The sequence below is a fragment of the Aythya ferina genome (genome assembly GCF_964211825.1).
Source record: "Aythya ferina genome assembly, chromosome: 2".
Classification (NCBI taxonomy): Eukaryota; Metazoa; Chordata; class Aves; order Anseriformes; family Anatidae; genus Aythya; species Aythya ferina.
In genome coordinates, this window is record NC_140297.1 from 155,032,858 (window position 1) to 155,054,090 (window position 21,233).

Consider the following 21,233-nt stretch of genomic DNA (forward strand, 5'->3'; position numbering starts at 1 on the left):
GGGTTTACGTAGCAAGGTTTTGGTAGCAGGGAGCCATAGGGGTGGTTTCTGTGAGAAAGATCTAGAAGCTGCCCCATGTTTGGGAAGGGCCCCATTGTTTTCCAGATCCGAGCCAATAAGCGATGTTGTTTTGCGCCTCTGTGAGAGCATATTTAAGACAGGGAAAAAACGCTGCGCCACACAGCAGCCGGGAGAGTCAAGGGAGTGAGAGAACAGCCTTGCACCAAGGTCAGTGTAGAAGGAGGGGGAGAGGTGCTCCAGGCGCCGGAGCAGAAGTCCCCTGCGGCCTGTGGTGAGGACCATGGTGAAGCAGGATGTCCCCCTGCAGCCCATGGAGTACCACGGTGGAGCAGGGTTCCACGCTGCAGCCCGTGGAGGAGACCACGGTGGAGCAGGTGGCCCTGCACCGACGGAGGCTGCCGCCTGTGGAAGACCCCTGCCGGAGCAGATTCCGGGCCGGACCTGTAGCCTGTGGAGAGGAGCCCACGCAGGAGCAGGTGACCTGGCAGGAGCTGCTGCCCGTAGGGGAGCCAGGTTGGAGCAGTTTTCTCCTGAGGGATGGACCCCGTGGTACGGACCCATATCTGGAGCAGTTCTGAAAGAGCTGCTGCCTGTGGGAAGCCCACGCCGGATCAGTTCATCAAGGACTGCATCCCGTGGGTGGGACCCCACAGCACAGGGGACGAGAGTGACCGAGAAGGAGCGGCAGAGAAGAAGTGCTGTAGACTGACCATAACCCCCATTCCCCGTTCCCCTGCGCCGCTCGGGGGGAGGAGGTGGAAGAGGGTGGATGGGGGGGGAAGGTGCTTTTGTTTTTTTTTCCCTTTGTTTTCTCACTTCTCTCGCTTGTTAGTTGTAGGCAATAAATCTTACTATCTCCTTATGCCGAGTCTGTTTTGCCCGTTACAATAATTATTGCGTGATTTTCTCGTCCTTATCTCAATCCTTGAGTCCTTTTCACATATTTTCTCCCCATTCCTCTTTGAGGTGGGGGAGTGAGAGAGCGGCTGTGGTGGAGCTCGGCTGCCCACTCGAGTGGAAACACGACACCATCTAGCCAATTCCTTACCCACTAAGTGGTCCATCTGTGAAACCCATGTCGCTCCAATTCAGGGACAAGGATATCACTGGGGACAGTGTCAAATGCTTCGCACAAGTCCAGGTAGATGATGTCAGTTGCTCTTCCCCTATCCACCAATTCTGTAAACCCAGAAGAAATGTATATAAATGTATAATTATTCTTTCAAATTCCTACAATCTATTTTAGTTGACTCTTCACTTTGCATGCTGGCTTTAACAATTTTTTTCTTTAGGAACTAAGTCTGTGTCTAGAGAACGGTTCTTGTCTATGTATTTTATGAAGGGCTATGCATTCAAGAAATGTTTCTTCAAAGCTTTTAAGTACCTGCAGTCCTCTGTGTAGATCTTCTATAGTTTCCAAATGCTATTGAATTCCACAGTGCAATTCTAGAACATCAGTGTATGTCCATTGCTGTTATATATTCCATGAATCTAAAAGTAACCTTATCATCCTGGTGTATCCAGTGACACAGAGCCACAAAGGGCTGGAAGGAAATGCCACACAGTAGGTCAGAACTACAACTGGGCCTAGAGATGAGGTCTTTGGTGTCAGTGGTAATGGTCTAATTACAAGCTGATAATGTCCTAAAGATGATCTTTTCAGCTATTGTTTGCTTTTTTTTTTTTTTTTTTTTTTTTCTTCCCTGAACGCCTCAAATTCTTTCCCTTCTTACTGTCAAGCAATTAACTGTAAACTCTGAACAAATATATATTGTAGGACTGGATTATCCTGGAGATAGAGGCACTGTCTGCCATAGCTTTCTTTTTGGAAAAGATTTAGTGTACATATAAAACAGCCATGCAACCTTAACAGAAGGACATTTATAAGGAAAGCAAAGGTGATTAATTATTACACAGTAGACAGTTAAATATTTATTAAATACAAGGGACACATACTGGAGTGAACCAACTAACATGCACATGAATTGAGTTTATTATCATTATGGAAAAAATATAAGCTCAAATGGAGTTAGGCAACTTGCAAGCATTTAAAATGCCTGTTCCCAAGAGAGATTGCAGCTTTATATAAGATATTTAAGCACAGGTAAGTGGAAGGAAAACATACCAAGCTTTGTTTCTTTATTTGTTTGGTTTGGTTTGCTTTGTTTTTCTATCAATTGAAATAGTAAACTAACTAAGCTGATATCAGAACATAAAAGCAGAGAAATTATTTGCATATATATGTAAGTGTAATGGGTTTACATGTCAAGGTTTTGGTAGCAGAGGGCTGCAGGGGTGGCCTCTGTGAGCAGAGTCCAGAAGCTCTCCCATGTCAGATAAGGGACAGTTTCAGATGTTCCCCTGCATCGCTTGGGGGAAGGAAGTGGAAGAGGATGGAGAGGGGGAAGGTGTTTTCAGTTCTCCTTTGTTTCTCACTTCTCTAGGTTGTTAGTAATAGGTTATACATATATATTACTATTATTTTTTTTTTTTTCTAATCTCCCTATGATGAGTCTATTTTGCCCATGATGATAATTGTTGAGTGATCTCTCTGTCCTTATTTCAATCCTCAAGCCCTTTTCATTGTATTTTCTCCACTGTTCCCTTTGAGGAGGGGAAGTGAGAGAGCAGTTGTGGTGGAGATTGGCTGCCCAGCTGAGTAAAACCACTACAGAAAAGACCAAGAAAAGAAAAAAAATATATATATATATGGAAGAGCTTCAGACATACAGCTAATGAGGAATATGAACATCTCTTTCTCAGTGGAAGAAAAAAAATCACAAAAAAAAAATGCATCTTTAACATCTACCTCTTAATTCCAGGAAACGTTAAACATTTGTTTAGATCTTTATCACCCAAAGAAGTAAAACATACGGATTACTAAATTCTGAAAGTCACTGGTGTAATAGGAGGACTCATTTAATAGCACTGCTCAGTTTTCTCCACTTGTTTAACTCCTGTTAAAGAAGCAACTAAAAAATAGAGATGCTAGGCACTGTCTCTAAGTGTTCGAGTGAAACTAAGGAATAATCTGGCTCCATATGTTGTATAAGTAATGGATAACCTCTTCCCTCAAGTTTTCTATGAGCTGACATAAATAAAACCTGTAGGTTTTACCCTGCATTTATTCTTGGACTTGAGAACTGCTGTTCCTTCTGGTGACCTGAAGAAGTTTTTGTGAAGCCTCTGTGCTCTTTGGAGTCTGCTCACCCCCACTGTGTGGATTGTTGTAATTAAAAATAGCATTTCTTCTATAAACTTTGCCTGTCATATCTTGTGTACTACCAATAAAACCACTATAAATGATAAAATCAATGAATGTGGTAGGAAGAAAAGGCACGATGCAATATTAATAAAATAAGTTAAATTTCTCTTCTAAAGAGCTGCCAGTGAATATGCAATGGCAGCTAGGAAATTTGAAATGATTGCTGCATCTCAGGCAGATAAAAATATCAACAGCAATATTTTTCTTAGCTTGAGTATGAAGAAGTCACTTCACTATAGAAGGGATAAGAGAGAAAATGATGTCTACAAAGAAACACAGTCATCTAGTACAGCTTTGGTTGCCTAAAGTGTCTAAGATTTCCACATGTGACTTGCCAAATGACACAGGGCTTATGGGAGGGTAGCCTCTGTCTGCACAGTCACCTGTAGGTTATGTCAAGATCTGAGGAAATCCTGTTTTGAATGCTCAGTAAACTGAAAAGATGTGTCAAAAATGAATAGTGTTGCCACATTCCATACATTTAGTTTTGTATATTCTGTTTTGTAGGGATACAAAATTTGCTTAAATTCTGCTTATTTTGAATAGAATTAGGAAATTCCAGTAAAAGATTTTTTATGAGTTATAGGGAGGTGTGAGAGATTGTGGGAAAGAGATGGGAATGACTGGAGAAAGTGAAAAAGAGTGGTAACAGTCCAGCACTAGGAAAAAGAAAGATAGAAGGACATTTCATGCAAAGCGAGCTAGAGCTCAAATGGCAGAAGTAACAAATGAGTTGATGTTACTGACAGTTGGAATTGGTCAGTGAATTTTTGGAAATCCAAGCTGTTGGACTTTATCAACTACTTTTAATTAAGTGCTGTAGTTAGAATAACTGCACAGTTACTGTTACAGGGTAGTTTAAGCAGTTTTAACAGAAGCACACATAGCTTTTTTAAAAAAATAGCAATCTTCCCTTTGATTCAAAGACTTTATTTTATGTTTATTTATTTATTTTTAAAAGGTTTAAAAGATGTTCTGTGTATTAAGAGTGTTTCTCTGCTCCAAGAGGCTTTCCTTTGGGTACTGTAAGATGGTTTATTATCCATTATCTGTAACACAAAGATAATGAAAGTGGTTCTATTGTACTGTATTGTGAAACCCACAGGAATACCAGGATTTGACAGTCATGATATATCTCAGTTAGTTTCTAATGTGTAAAGCCATCACAAATCATAGAGCAGACAGTCTGTTGGTTAAATAAGTCTACAAAGTAAGATGATAGAGTTCTTCATTTATCTTCATTGAAACAGCTTTGACTGCTGTGTAGTTGATAAAATAAATCTAGTCTTATTCAGAATCTCTTCTCTTTGCCCATTGGAAGTCAGCAGTTTCCATTCTACTACATAAATTCTTATGCAGCCCTCATCACCCACAATATTGGAGTATCTTCCATTAGCACATCATGTAAAGTGACTAATGTGTCAACTGTAGCTCATTTTCTTTCTCTCCCCTCTGCCAGGAAGAGAATTGTGTATGCACTGAAGGGTTTTGCTTGTATTTTTTTCCCACTTTTTTCTATTTGTTCATAAAATTAAAGAAAGGTCAAAGAAGTGCAACAAGCAATGGAGAGGCTCATTTTGATGGCCTGCGCTAAGGGGAGAACATTGTACAGTCACAGAATAATCCCTGAAAATAATCCCATTAATGTAATATTTAAATAGAAAGTTCAGCGGTGCCAATGGATCAGAGCTGCTACTTACATTCTCACTTCTGTTTTGTTTTTCTGTGTTCAATGACAAACAGTGATTAAAACAGATAGTATGTTTATGTATGTTGCATCTCCTGGAAACTCAAGATCTAATGAGTATTTGCAATTAATGGTTTAATTCCAAGATACATTTTGTGGCTGAAACCTGACCAAAAAGTAGGAAAATCACGACAGTCATTTCTAGAGTATCAGTAAGTAGCTTTGCTCAGCTGTTAAAAAAAAAAAAAAAAAAAAAAAAAAAAAAAAAAAAAGTATCACTCAGATGTGTGGGTTTGTAAGACTGTAAAATAGGAATGCAGAATCCACAACCAGTAATAAAATATTGACTATGTTACTCAATGATAAATATGTATGCTTCAGACAACAGCTGTTTTGTAGCAGCAACCTTTTAAAGTGCTTTCCTTTGCTCATCAGGATCATCATTGATTTTAAAAATGTTTTTCATCTCAGACTTGGACCTATTTTCCAAGTGTTATGCCATGTGTAATGAAGTGGTGCATACATATATATTTATATATGGTGAAAGGTTGTTAGCACACAAGTCTATACCATTTTACAACTGCATTAAAATGCCATACAGGACTAGGGAGATAGTTGATTTTTGGTACCATTTTCCATCATGTTGTTAGGATGTACCCAATATTAAAACATGCCTTTGGAAATATGACAGATATGTCAAATGACATAGGGAGGTCTAAGATAAGAACTTCTCTCTGCTAATCATCTTTGATGGTAGCAAGCCATCTACCATGTCATCTAGGCTGTTCATGTGCTGGTCTGAAACTACTATTATGTCAAGTCTAGGACTTTAGCTGTAATTTTGCAGGCTTGAGATTGACCTCCGACTTTTATGTGAAATTCCAATCAAAAAAGTGGTTTGATTGTGGGAACATTGGCAGAGAAAAATACTTATATTTATATTTTCTGAATAGAATTTTTCTTGAATAAAATTGTTCATGTCCTAATCGTTTGATTTTGGGCAGACTTTGAATGGCATTTTATAAAGAGGATATAGCGTTTAACAAAACACACAAGAAAAAAAAATAGTGAAAAGTGAGTGACATCAAAGTAAGATTGTGGGTTGTGAGGAACAAAATGTTTAAAGTCAAGGCATTTTATTACTCTTCCCTCTCACTTTTAATATCATTGTGATTTCTTCAGCGTGTCAATGCAGAAGAAACATTAACTTAATATTCAAATTTCAGTAACAAGGAGGAAAAATCCATTTATTGCTGAAATGAAATCTGAATAGTCAGATTTCCATTTAAATTGGTGGAGAGTGGTAGCAGCTGTGTAAAACTTTTTTTTTTTTTTTCTTTTTCTTTTTCTCTTTCTCTTTCTGTTCCCTGACCAGTCTAGCAGAGTCCTGGTACAAAACAGCTGTCTGGAAAGAAAGTAGGAAGGCTTTTAATAGGTTTACTGAGTTGGTTAGTGGACGAAAAAGAGATAATTGGGTAGCAAAATTTTAGGAATTATTTTCCAGGCTATTCATATATTTGTTTTCTCCCCTCATAAATTAGCATGAGGTTTTGCTATTGTTATGTCATTTTTTTTGTATCAGAAATAAGTGATATAATCATGGAAGGTGGCATATTCATTTAAAAACTAGCAGGGGAATGCTTGTCAGCTCTGGGAGGTCCCTACCAATTCCATTTTGCTGAGAGTCATGTAATGATGCTGTGGATGGCATAACATGAAATGCCTTAACTTTTCTTTATCTTTTGCAAATCTTCTGAGGATACACAGTAATTTCAGTTCTTAAAACCTCCTGTCAGGCTAGATAGGCTCAGTGTGAGGAAACTCCTTGAGTTTCCTCAGGATCAGAGAGGACAAAGACCTTGGAGTCCCCGTTGTGGTCATGCATAAGACCAAGAGCTAAATAGTACCATAAACAACTGAAAGAGGTCTTGAAACTCAGAATCCAGCAGGTACCTATTGCACAGCTGGATCTTATTTTGAAAATTGTTGTGGTTTAACATTAGACAGCTTGAGTATAGTTTGTGTTTATAGCTGGGTGAAGAGGTAAAAACAATTACATTTCCCTTTCTTTTTCCAATTCTTATGTCTGTGGTGCAAATCTGTCAGACTTCAACAGCCAGCTAAAGCTGGACTGAATTAGGCAGTGTAGTAGAAGGCGAGGGAGGATCAACACATAGCAGCTAATATCTCTGGTTAAACTGGTGTCACTTTCTCTCTTGCATGAACATTGAAACAATGTCCTGTAGCAAACAATAAGCATTGCATGTAATACTTAGAGCTCTTTTATCAAAATAAAATCCAGATAATTCTGGGTTACCCAGTTGTATTGCCAGTGCTCCTTCTGCTGAAGACTGATTGCTTAGTCACATAAATAATACTCCAGCATAGAATTAAGAAATAAAGAAGTAACACTATATCAACACACTTTCATCAAGGAGCAACTAATGCTAATAGCATACATCTGAGTCAAGGATACACTATGACTTCAAATTAATCTTTGGCAAAATTGTGACAAAAGCAGGACCAATCTTCTTTCTTCAATAAAATTTGAGGACTGTGCCCCGTACTGCTTTTAATGTCTATTCATAGAATTATAGAACCATAGAATCACAGAATGGTTTGTGTTGGATGGGACCTTAAAGCTCATCTAGTTCCACCCTCCCGGCCATGGACAGGGATGACACCCACTAGATGGCATCAGTCCTATGAGGTCTGGATTTGCCAGACCTGTGTTCTTTCGATGGTACTTGTTAAATCAATTATTGCTAAAGAAATACTACTATTGCTAAGGAATACTGTTAAGTTAGTCTCTTACATATACAATGTATGTAAGCTGTACTGAAATTTGCTACATTGAATTCTAGAAAATATATCTCTACAAACAAATAAGGTTTGCTCACAGATGTTCACTGCACTTAAACATCATTTCACTGATTCTAATAACAGAATAGATTATAAAGGTTATTCTAGTCTGGCCTCTTTCAGGCCTTATGCCAGCCAGTACTACCAAATGATAGCTGCACTGAGACTTCAATGTCCACTCCAGGTATAGAATTCTTTTAAATATGCACCATGATGAACTGCAAGGTGCCAGACTTTCTTTGTGACGATGATATGCATTTTTAGATGCATAAAGTCTTTTTCACTTTAGGTGACCTTTTATTATTAAAAAAGACTACATACTTTGCAGCTGAGGCCTACACTGGCAGCAGGACCTTGGGGACAATTAAAAACATGCCTACAGACATAGGAAGTACATCACAATTATCTTAGTGGTGTAGCTCAAATACATGTCTCCCTACTTTAAGAATACCTGGAAAAAAGGGCTGCTGATGTAGTTACAAGGGAAAAAAAAAAAAAAAAACAATCAACCAACCAAACAAAAACCACACAAACCAAAAGCCTCAAACTTATTTGCTTGATCAGCTCCACCTGAGGTACCCAATACCTGCAGCTGCAGCAAGTTGTTGTGTTTTACATCTAAACCTCTAAGGGATTAATTTCCATTTTTTCATCTTGTGTCTAGAAGAAGGAAGAGATAAAAAGGAACTCAAATCTGATTTTTCAGCCTTTGTGCTGAAACAAAATACCTTCCCTCTGTGCATTAGGCAGTGGAAAGACAAATGGATTTAGAAATAGTCTATAATATTTCCAGAGCGAGGACACCCCCGAAAACAGTAAAACAAACACAAAACCAATCATCCTATGCTTTACATAGATGTTGGGTGAATAAGAGGCAACATGCAATAGATGGAAAGATATATATATGTGTATATATATATATATATATATATATTTATTTTTTTTTTTCCCCAGGAATGCTTTGTGCATTCTCAGCTGATGAAGAACATTTTGCAAATAACTTACTGACAAAAAAAGACAGTAAATTTGATCTAATGTAAACCAGCATATATGGTATGAGGTAGGCCACTCAAAACACACTGTCCTACATGCTCTGGTGCTTTTTTTTCATGTTTTCCACCACTGTGGAGGCAGCTGGCAGGACTGGTTTAGACATACCCTGTGTGAGTTCATGATACTTTGAGATTCAACACAGGATCTGGGAGCAACAAAGGCATGTCTGGTTCAGAAGGGAGAATGGTCAGGAGAAACCTGAAAAATAGCTGTACTGGGTGTCCATGCCCAGGTGCTGGCAGGGGCTGCAGCGCCTCTGTGGGCAGCGGCCGTGTCTGTCCTGTGCTGGACCCAGCCTGTTCCAGCCAGTTCCAGCAGGCTCCAACAGCCCCATGGCAGGGCTCAGCTCAGCCCAGCACCAAGCTGGCAGCACCTCGGGGAAAACAGATTTCTGAAAGGGCAGAGCGGGCACAGGCTGAGGAGGAGGCCCAGGGCGAGGGAAAAGCAGCTGAGGGCCCAGGCCCCAGGAGGAGGAGGGCAGGAGGGGCTCCAGGCCCACAGGCAGCAGGGATTCCCTGGCAGCCCTGCAGAGCCCCCCATGGAGCAGATCTCCACCCTGCAGCCGGGGGAGGGCCCACACCACAGCAGGGGGACATTTCCTGAGGGAGCTGCGGCCGTGGGGAGCCCCCTCGGGGGCAGGGTGTTCCTGAAGGGCTGCAGCCCGGGGCAGGGCCCCTGCTGGAGCAGGGCCACGGATGAAGAGAAAGGGGCAGCCAAGAGGGGTTTGGGGGGGCTGAGCACAGCCCCCATCCCATTCCCTGCACTGCTTAGGGGCAAGCAGTCAGGAGCAAGGGGTAGCATTAGACCTGGGAAAGGGGTTAAGGTGAAAGTATTATTATTATTTTATTTTTTCTTTGTCACTATCAGTTCTACATTAAATTACTTTTCCCCAAATTGAGTCTGTTTTGCCTATAATGATGCTTTGTAAATTATGTCCTTGCCTTTATCTTAAACCCATGGACTTTTCCATCCTATTTCCTCTCCCTGTCCTGCTGAGAAGGGAGAATAAGAGAGCAGCTGGTTGGATGCTTTGCTATTTTCCAGGGTTAACCCAGCACAGTAGGCCAGTTTTAGAATTGCAATTTTAAATAATTGTTTTTGGCTTAGCAAATTTTAGCTTCTTAGAAGGATTGGAGGAGAAAGAGAATGCAATTTCAGCCTCACTTTCGATAAATATAATTACTGGTTTTTGGCAAGGAAGACACTACCAATGGAAATCTTTTTCATGACATATACTTATTCCTACCCTTTTGCTATAGTAAGTACTTTATAATCTTTCTTTTAAAAGGAGACTGAGTGACTATTGATCTGTTTAGAACAGTTTGTCGCAAGATGCTTTAAAGATATTATTTGTATCTAGTCACACTTTCAGCTTTGTCATGGGTTTTATCATCAGAAGAAAATGACTAGTGCTGGCTACTCCGTCCAGACTCTTCCTGTGTCTCGCTAGTGAGGTGATCAGGGAACTTGGGCTCTCCAGGTGTGCTACACAGAAGATGAACTTCTGGAGCTTTAAAGAGCATCTGCTAACTCACTAGTCTTATGTAACTTCATCAGCATCATTTTTTTATCCCTCATCATCTGGTGCCAGACTCTGACAAACACATGAATGGACACATGGTTTCTTTATACATTGCAATATCAAGCTAGTATGATGCCTTGTACAGCAAGGCATCTTGGTCAAACTTGGCCAAACAGCTATAAGGTCCAGCTGCATCACAACTTAAAAGATCTTTTCTATGTTTCACCTTTAGAAACATTTAATCCGTTCCCTATATTATTTAATATATCCTGCTCTTAGCTGTCATATTCTATCATATATCGGTCATATCCCTTTTAATTGGCAATTTTGGCTACACAATGAGCTTTCACACAGATTTAAGTTGTTTGCAGCACTCTGTTCATGTTGTGTATTTTGAAATGCTATATTTACCTATTTCCTGTTTTTCATATTCTCTTCCAGAAAGTACCAGGGATGTCTCATGTAGATCTTCATTAGTCCTTTGATGAATTGCAGTCATCCTGATCATCAGTCTAGTACCAGCTGTTCTTCAGTTAAACTGCTGAGTTTTGCTGATGTTGACATTAGCATCCACAATTCTTTTAAAATCAACAGTTGCCCTGTCAGCCCCAAATAAATTTATTTTATAGTTAGGCATACAGTATAAGCTAAGGTTGTTCTATAATTGATTGAAATGGATACCTCAAAGGAGACATTTATGCATTGTACAATGAATGCTAACTTTTAAAAGAAAACCACTCTTCAGACTCTGTGGACTGTAGAATAAGCCTAGATGATTATCTTAGATTTGACTTTTAGATGGCTTAAGTTAGGTAATATAAATCCCAACCTGCATTCCTGGAGTTTATTGGTATTTAATCAACAGAAGTTATTTGTATGCAGCTATCTATTTTTAAACAAATGTAATCCAGTTAATGAAAATAAGCTGAGACAACAAAAGGAAATATTACAGTTGTAGTGCTAGCTCTAATGAAATCAATGCAAATTTATACTAACTTTTCTACAGGCAAGATTTTAGCTTTGGTTTCAAATCCTGATTTAGAGGTATTGATTGCATATATGAGGACTGGAGCTTTCTTATTGACATCCTTAAATACTGGGTTATTACTATATTTGAATACTTCTGAGGATTGGGAATTTACTTGCTATTTCAATTCCACAACTAAATAATGAAAGATAATTTTCTTACCTTGATGCTTATGGTAAGATACAACTGTTACATATGGTACAAATGGTACAAAGAGAGTATGTTTACTGAAAAACACAAGCAAAAGCAACAATAACCACAAAAAAAAAAAAAAAAAAAAAAAAAAAAAAAAGTATCATAACCAAATTTGTCCTTAGCAAAGTGCTGTCCACCATACCTTTATGTTTGCTCATTTTGTTCACCACATTACATGAGGTTTACAACCCATTAAAAAATATATATATATCCATCGATTACTTCTGTCTCTGTAAGTCAACTGAAGTAATTTTATTTGAAAAACTAAATTGTTAGAAGCTGCAGTTACTGAACAATATGCAACAATAATTAAGCTGAATTATCAAGTCTATGGAATGGACAGCTTAGGACATTAGCCAACATGTTTAAGTACAAAAATTGACCTAGTCACAAAATAAGATGCTTGGGAGAGTCTTTGGGATTTTCTGAAATTTGCACCTTGCAAGTTCCTGAAACAAATGCATTGCTGCGAAGGGAGCTGGAAGGCTAGTTGACACCCTTGTTACAAGTCAGTTTTTTGTGTCAAACCAGTTTGCCTTATTCATGCTGAGAAGACAGTGATTTTTTTTGTCAAGGAAGACAAGCTGAGGGTTTCCTGGGCCACCCTGGGGATTAATGATGGAAGTGGACTGGATGTGCATACAATGCATACCTGACAATTTTAACTATAAGGCAACCTAGAGTTTCATAATTAAAATTGAAATTTCATAGCTTTTGCAAAAATGTTATTTTTTGATTTGCATTTGAAGGCAAGAAGAATGTACCTGCAGATTTTTGCTTTTGCTTTGTTGGTTACCCATAGTATTTACTCATATATAATTACTTGTTCAATGTTAGAAGAAAGATTGTTTTCCAGTTAGTATCTAACCAAGCTTACATGAAAGACTATATGAAATGAGTTTAAAAATTTATTTGCAAACTTTTTCTGCTTTGGCCTCTTACCAGTACTGGTAGTTTCTATACAACATGCTTTTAATGCCTAATTGAATACTAATAAAGATAGTTCATACTCCTGTGGTGGTTTCACACTTATGGCTAGCTAAACTCCACCACAAAAAAACAACTTTACCATCTACTTCCTTCACATGAATGGCACAGAAGAAATGGGGAATGGGGGTTGTGGTCAGTCCATAATACTTCACCATCTGCCACTCCTTCATCCTCACTCTCTTCCCCTGTTCCAATGCGGGGTCCCTCCCATGGGTTGCCATCCTTCCCAAAGTGATCCTATGTGAGCTTCCCACAGGCAGCAGCTCTTCAAGAACTGCTGCAATATGGGTCTGTACCACAGGGTCCATCTTTCAGGAATGGAATGTTCTAGCATGAGTCCCCCCATGGGTGGAAGCTCCTGCAAGACCTTCTGCTCCACTGAGGGCTCCGCTTTATGGGATGCAGGTCCAGCCAAAAGTCTGCTCCTGCGGTGTTTCTCCATGGGTACAATGGAGCAGCTCCTCCCTTCCTTCTCCACTGACCTGAGAGTCTGAAGCATTGTTTCTGTGTACATTTTCTCACTCCTCACTCCCGGCTTCTGTTGTGCAGCATATTTTTCCTTTCTTCAATATGCTTTCACATAGGTGCAATTAATGACACACATTGGCTCAGCATTGGTCAGGGGTTGGTTCCTTTTGGAGCTGCCTGGAAATGTTTCTTAAGTAACTTGGGACAGCTTCTGGACTCTTCAAAGAAGTCCCCCTACTACCAAAACCTTGCCACATAAGCCTAATACAACTCATTGTCTACAGCTCAAACTATCTTTGCATATTATCAGTCATTAAAAAGTTATAAAAGGTGCAGTATCATTTCTCAAGTATAGTGGATTCTGGTTAAGATCAGGTTAATCAAGCTATTTTCATTAGTTAAGCATGCAATATGTTAAAAAGTGATAAAAATATCAGAAATAATTTGTCAATTATATGGGATGTAAATCAGGAGTTGTTTTGTTAATGTCAATCATTGTTAAACAGTTTCAGATGAAAACTGTAGCCAAAAGAAGGGGTAATGTCTTCTGAACAGTGAAAACAAGTATTTGTATTTTTGTCTGAAAATTAAGGATTGTGTTCAAGATCAATGAAGAACATGGAAATATCCAAGACCAAGAGTTCTCTTTTCATTACAGCAGGTATTTTTTTTCAAATTTGCCCCACTTGAAATCAGTGGAAACACACTCAATGAGTGCGTTTTGCCATATAGAAGATGGTTTGAGTTCTTGGTAATTTATATAAACAAACATTCTGACCACAACTCAAAAGATCAGTATGTGTATGTGCTTGTTTCATTTAAAGTGTTTGACGGGGAATATGCATTTTTTGCTTTATTTAAAAATATTCTTAAACACATTATTCAATAAGGATAATCTGTTAATGTGGAGTCTAAGACTATGCTGGATCCTGCAAGCTACAACTAAATGAGTGAATAAATGCATTTCACTACTAACAATATGTTTGAATACTCAAAGGATTTGGGCTCAGATATACTTTAGGTTTTCCTTTGAAAACAATACAACCCAAGATTCAAGAATAATAAAGAAATAATTTTCACAGAATAAGAGAAGACTTTTAGTGTACTAGTTATCTTTTTCTCCCTTTGACATTTATAGATGAAAGACTAAGAAAAGATTAATGCAGTTCCCATTGTTTCCTAGGGGAAAGGCTGAAGCTAACAGGACTTTTCCAAAAACTACAGACTGCTAAAATCAGTGTGTTTTGCCCAAAATATCACTGGCTTGTATGAAAAAATGTCAGAACAATAAAGCAGTTGTCCCCTGGAGGTTGGCCTCAAATTATCATAAATTACTGAAAACTGCATGTTCTTCAGTTGTAGCCAAGCTATCCCACCTTGTTGTTGAAGATGCTTTTTCAAGAATCTAACACTTAAATGACTTTTGGATGGAATCCTGATATTTTCTAGAATCACTAATTGATGCTGCCAAAGCTACAAGGCAATTTACAAGACTGGATAACAATGCTCCAGGAAAGACTTGATTTCAGACAATGCAGAATTGGAATGAGTAAGTTGTGCACCAGATGGTTGTGCTGCCATTCAGAGGGACCTTGACAGGCTGGAGAAATTGACTGACAGGAAATCTGTGAAGTTGAACAAAGAGAAAAGCCAAGTCCTGCACCAGAGGATCCAGAGAATATCTCCAGGCATCAGTACAAGCTGGGCACCAACTGGCTGGAAAGTAGGTCTCCTGAGAAGGAACTGTGGATCCCAGTGAACAACAAGTTGCATATAATTCAGCACTAGGTCCTTGTGGCAAAGAAAGTCAACAACTTCCTGGTTAGCATCCTGGTTTTGGTGAAGATAGAATTAATTTTCTGGACCAGAGAACTAAACTGTGTGTAGTGGGTTTACGTGGCAAGGTTTTGGTAGCAGGGGGCTATAAGGGTGTTTTCTGTGAGAAAGATCTAGAAGCTGTCCCATGTTTGGGAAGGGCCCCATTGTTTTCCAGATCTGAGCCGATAAGCGATGTTGTTTGCGCCTCTGTGAGAGCATATTTAAGACAGGGAAAAAAACGTTGCGCCAGACAGCAGCCGGGAGAGTCAAGGGAGTGAGAAACAGCCTGCACGTGCCAAGGTCAGTGTAGAAGGAGGGGGAGAGGTGCTCCAGGCACCGGAGCAGAAGTCCCCTGAGGCCTGTGGTGAGGACCATGGTGAAGCAGGATGTCCCCCTGCAGCCCATGGAGTACCATGGTGGAGCAGGGTTCCACGCTGCAGCCCGTGGAGGAGACCACGGTGGAGCAGGTGGCCCTGCACCGACGGAGGCTGCCGCCTGTGGAAGACCCCTGCCGGAGCAGATTCCGGGCCGGACCTGTAGCCCGTGGAGAGGAGCCCACGCAGGAGCAGGTGACCCGGCAGGAGCTGCTGCCCGTAGGGGAGCCAGGTTGGAGCAGTTTTCTCCTGAGGGATGGACCCCGTGGTACAGACCCATATCTGGAGCAGTTCTGGAAGAGCTGCTGCCTGTGGGAAGCCCACGCCGGATCAGTTCATCAAGGACTGCATCCCGTGGATGGGACCCCACAGCACAGGGGACGAGAGTGACTGAGAAGGAGTGGCAGAGAAGAAGTGCTGTAGACTGACCATAACCCCCATTCCCCCGTTCCCCTGCGCCGCTTGGGGGAAGGAGGTGGAAGAGGGCGGATGGGGGGGAAGGTGCTTTTGGTTTGCTTTTTCCTTTGTTTTCTCACTTCTCTTGCTTGTTAGTTGTAGGCAATAAATCTTACTATCTCCTTATGCCGAGTCTGTTTTGTCCGTTACAATAATTATTGCGTGATTTTCTCGTCCTTATCTCAATCCTTGAGCCCTTTTTCACATATTTTCTCCCCATTCCTCTTTGAGGAGGGGGAGTGAGAGAGCGGCTGTGGTGGAGCTCGGCTGCCCACTCGAGCAGAACCACGACACTGTGCCAGTATCAGTTGCCCCTATATGCAAGATGAAACAGTGGATGAGAAAGTCAGGTTGTTTAGAAAGCAAAGGAAATCCTACTCAAACAGGAGAGGAACAATAAGATGAACCAGGCTACTTTGAAGTGGCCGGGCCATCAGAGGAACAGGAAATGAAGAGGAAAATATCATAAAAGCATCAATAACTACCTATCTTTATCCCAGGGTGAGCTACAAGATATGCAAAAAGACTTCAGTCATTGTCCAGGTGAGCACTTTGTCACCTGGCTGCTCCAGTGCAGGGATAGTGGGGCCAATAGCCTAAAATTTCCTGCCTGACAGGGAAGCCAGGCAGCTGGGATCCTTCATTAGAGAAGGAGGTGGACAGGCTGGTCATAGGTCACAGGGTGCTGAGCAGTTGCATTGTGCATCACTTGGTTTGTAAACTTTTTACTATTATTATTATTATTGTTGTTGTTGTTATTATTATTATTAATTTCTCTTCCTTTTCTATCCTATTAAACCGTCCTTGTCTCAACCCACAAGCTTTTACTTTTTTTTTTTTTTTTTTTTTTTTTCCCATTCCACTGAGAAGGAGGGGAAGGGGAATTGAACGGCTGTGTGGTACTGAGCTGCCTGCTGAGTTAAACTACAGTAATTACGAAGAGCATTGCCAGCAGAATCTGGCATTTGTCCTTGTTAAATTTCATTCCGTTGCTGATGCCCCAATGCTCCAATCTATCTAGATCCCTCTGTAAAGACTCACATTCCCCCAGAGAGTCAACAGCATTTCCTAGTTTAGCATCATCAGCAATTTTACTAAGGATGTATTCAACTCCTGTGCCCAAATCATTGGTAAAATTATTGAACAGAACTGGCCCTAGAACTGAGTTCTGGGGAACACTGCTATGGACTGGCCATCAGCCAGGTATAGCTCCATTCACTACAACGTAATTATAGGTTGAGCCCCACTGTACCCAGCATTCAGTGTTCCTGTTCATCTCTCAATTTGAGCATTTTGTCCAGAAGGATACTGAGAGGGGCAGTATCTAAAGCCTTGCTAAAATACAGAACAACTACATCCACCTCCTTCCTTTCAACCACTAAGTAGGTAATAGAAAGATAGCAATTTAGTGAGACCAAACTTTCCTTTCATGAATCCACATGACTGTGCCTGAAGATTACATTATCCTTTAAGTACCTTTCAGTGGCATTCAGAATAATCTTCTCCATAGTTTTTTTCCAGGTGTTGAAGCTAAACTAATAGGTCTATATTTTCCAGGGTGTTCTCTCATATCTTTTTTTGTAAATTGGGAAATTGGGATAATGTTGGCCAGATTCTAATCAGCATGCTTACACACATTTTTTTTTTTTTTAATTCATTGCAAATTGATATTTTGGGATTTATTTCTTTCCTATAGATGTTTACATTTTAAATAAACATGCCAAGATTCATTCAGAAGACATTTTGAAGGAAAAAGGATAGCAGTCTTAATGTACATTGTGTTCCAGTTCACATTGTCTCAGAGATTTTCTTCATACAAGACCCAAGTTCCTAGTCCTGGGATTTCTGTTGTAGGTTGGTTTCTAATGGACACAAACTCAGTAGAAGTCAGGAGAGGGCCATTGCCTTCTTTGGATAAGCAATCAGTTCCTACCTAGAAGAGGTGACAATATATTTAGGACTTCCAAACACCAGGTAACTTTGCCAACTGCCTTCTGTGGATTTGGGGATTCCACCGATTCTTGAAAATATTAACTTACATTTATCCAAAGTCACATATCCAGGGACCATGACTTCTGGATCCTTTGCTACATGCTCTTCATTTCAGTTACCCTCATTTTCCTTTTAAAATTCATGTCTTTCTGCTGTTAGCATTTTTATTCTGTCCTGGTGGTATCTCCTGAACTCTGTAAGGAGAGGGAAGTAACATGAGTCCAGAATATTTAAAAGGTTAAATTCTCTATAAGTCCATTACGAGTTTATAGTTTTTAAACATACTGTACTGTTCATTAAAATTCTGATGCTTTTGTCTGACAAAGATTGTAATGAGAATAGAAAATCACATTAAATGGAATCCATTCTGAAGATGATTGCAAAGGATACAAGCCTAACTCATTCTCATTATAGCTTTGTGTTGGAGTAATTGTGAGTCTTACTCAGGTACCTGAAATACTTGGAGAGAATTTTATTGTGATTGTAAAAAGGAGCTACTTAATTTGATTTAAAATTGGAACTGTAGTTGCCTACTTTTACTGTACTGCAAATGGCATAGGAACAGCTGACATTGACTCTGTGTAGGTCTGCAGGAATATTTTTCTCCTGCTTAAATCCAGCTACTCATACTCAAGACACCTATATATGGTTTTAAGAATCAGTTTGCTGATCATCCACAAGGCTGACATTTCAGCTGCTCTAACTGTGTAGTTTGTGATGAAACCACATTGTAGAAAATCCTACAATTTTAGATTGTATGGAAGCATGTCCTTGTCTTCATGTGGATTATCTTGAGGATGCTGCCTGGGTATTTGCTAAAGGATTAGGCTAATGTGAAAGAAGGGAGCTGTGTTTCAGGTGTGCTCAGGCAATTCCTAGGACCAATGAGTTCAAGCAACAGAGTAGAAATGGTTTGCTGTCGTGTGGAATACAGAAGTCCATTCATTCCTAAGAACTTTAAAAGCAAGGAAGCTGTGCCATACATGGTACCATTTACTATAACATCATTATAAATTCATGGAAATTTGGTCTGTAACTGCTGAAGCACACATTTACATTTTAATGACCTTTCATGCAGACAAACACTCAGTTTCTCTGACTACAGAATTGATGTATATCTATCTTTTGCAATGAGTTTAGGGATTATCTGGTACCAAAGTACTTAGAAATTAATGAAGTGAACTGTTTAGAATTCTGAGTTTTAGTTAAGAAATAGTTTGCACTTATTACACATTTGTCTGTTATTAGATTAACACAAGCAATATTTTAAAGGATGGCTAAATGCTTTAGGAGCCTGGCTTCTAGGTTTAAAAACCAAAGGCTTGGGGAGAAAAAGCTGTCTTTAACCACATCCAGATATCATCAACTTTTAGGCAGAGTGTAACCAACAATCAGTAATTTGCCATAAAAATTAACTCCTATTTAATTACTGCTATCAGGGATAGTCAAATAAGGAAACTGAAAGCAGAGATCAAGTGGTGGCATCATATTTTGGTAAAAAAGTCTTGGAAACCTGCTCTCATGCCTTGTGTCTAATGGAAAGATTAGTTGCATTAGAAACAGCACGTGACAGCTCTATTAGTCTGCTTCAAGTATTATTTACCCCTGAAGAAATCAGCTGCAAAAGGGTGTACTCACATACAGGGGAATCTCAGAGACCTGACATCTGCAGTTGGGCAGAAAAGTACATTATTTTATAAAGATTCTAATAATGAAGGCAAATATGATTCAAACTTAATTACATTCTCTTTTTTTTTTTATTTTATTTTATTTTATTTTATTTGGTTTGTTTTTAAAATAAATAACATAATTGTATCTAGATAAGAACTTGTTCTGAGGGTCCTTTTGAGTAAGTATAAGCAAGTTTCATCTTGGGTTTCTTGCACAGCTATATGCTTAAGGAATAATCCATAAAGAAACAGAAAATTAACAACATTTAAGTAACTTTCAACTTTTAATTTCACTTGAGGCAAATCTTAGATCAACAGAAGGTCATAATCCTGTAGAAATTTTAAGCAGGTCTATCCTAAAGAGTGAATAATTTGTTAAAATGCTCTATTTCCAGTCTCACACATTCCAAATGACTTGTCTTCCACATCTTTTCCTCTAAAAGTATCTTCTTTTTGCAGAAAGGGAGGAAAAAGAAGAGAAGGAAAATAAATACAAATTACCAGTATAAATTAGCTTTAAAAAATAATAAAAAGTATGGTGCATTCCAAAATTGACCATGATGGACAGACTCTTCAAAACTAAAAAATATGTTTTTCTGTTTGCAAAAATAAAATAGTTCTCTTGCTCAAATCAGCTGTTTCATAATGTGGATTATGCAGCTCAAGACTAATGATAGACATTAACTTGCTAAGAAGACCTCAGTCTTAGGATAGGTCCAAAAGCTGTTAATACTTGCATTATAAATGAGAGTCAATCCTTTTAAATCATCCCTTTTGAGTCCTTTTACCCTAATGTATTATTGATAAATTCCAGTATAAGCTTTTTCTGCATTGCTATGTATTGAATTTTCAGTAAGAATATGCAAGTCCCATGAAAACTCATGTAAAAGTTACAGACACCAGTTAGTAATTGACACCGTAGTGTCCTCTGAAGGAAAGAAATGTCATGTAAATATTGCAAGCAGCAGGAAAATATGGAAGAATCAAAACTACAAACAGCTAAAAAATATTAAAAAATATTTTGAAAAATATATATCTTAGCATGTGTGTAGTGCATCCTTATCAAAGTATAAAACTTTGATAACCAAAGTCATAGAAGGTAGAATACCTACAGATGCTCCCTTGTGACAGTCTTGATTTGCATAATACCAAACCAGATGGTTGAAAACATAACAATACAAAACAAAACAGAAGACTCTTCTCAAAGGCAGAATCTTTCCTTCTGTAACAGAAAACCACTTCTTATGGAGTTCCAGCAGTCAAAGGCAGGGACTGGGAGAATGAAAAACAGACCACTGTAGAATATCAGGTTCAAGACCATGAAAGGAACTTAAAGGTGCACGAGTCTGTGGGACCTAATGAGATGTATCCACGGGTCTTGAAGGAATTGGCAGATGAAGTTGCTAAGCCACTGTCCATCATATTTGAGAAGTGATGGCAATCCAATGAAGTTCCCACTGACTGGAAGATTAGATGGGGCTTTGAGCAACCTGGTCTAGTGGGAGGTATCCCTGCCCATGGCAGGGAATTTAGCAGTAAATAATCCTTAAAATTCCCTCCAATCCAAACCATTCTATGGTTCTATGAGAACAGTCATAATTAAGTCTAATAATAAACAAAAGATCTTCCACTATGTCTCAGAAGCCAAAGTAGACATGAATGTTATTTATGTTACTGCACACATAGTCTTACATGGATGCTACTGACTACAGTGGATTAGGGAAACTTATTAACCACTTTTCAATAAAATATTCTGCCACTGTATAATTGTATACATGTATTCTTACATATAATGTAGTTAGAAATCCTATTTTATTATATAATATGAAAGAA

General features: G+C 39.2%; 1 long non-coding RNA gene across 1 annotated transcript in view; it reads left to right on the forward strand.

The window, feature by feature from the left end:
* Positions 1-1,992: 1,992 nt before the first annotated feature.
* LOC311433219 overlaps positions 1,993-21,233 on the forward strand; it is a 67,900-nt gene continuing 48,659 nt past the window's right edge. The window contains exons 1-2 of the long non-coding RNA XR_014690613.1: positions 1,993-2,125; positions 14,274-15,477. This is a non-coding gene — a long non-coding RNA (uncharacterized lncRNA). The remainder of the gene's footprint in view (positions 2,126-14,273; positions 15,478-21,233) is intronic.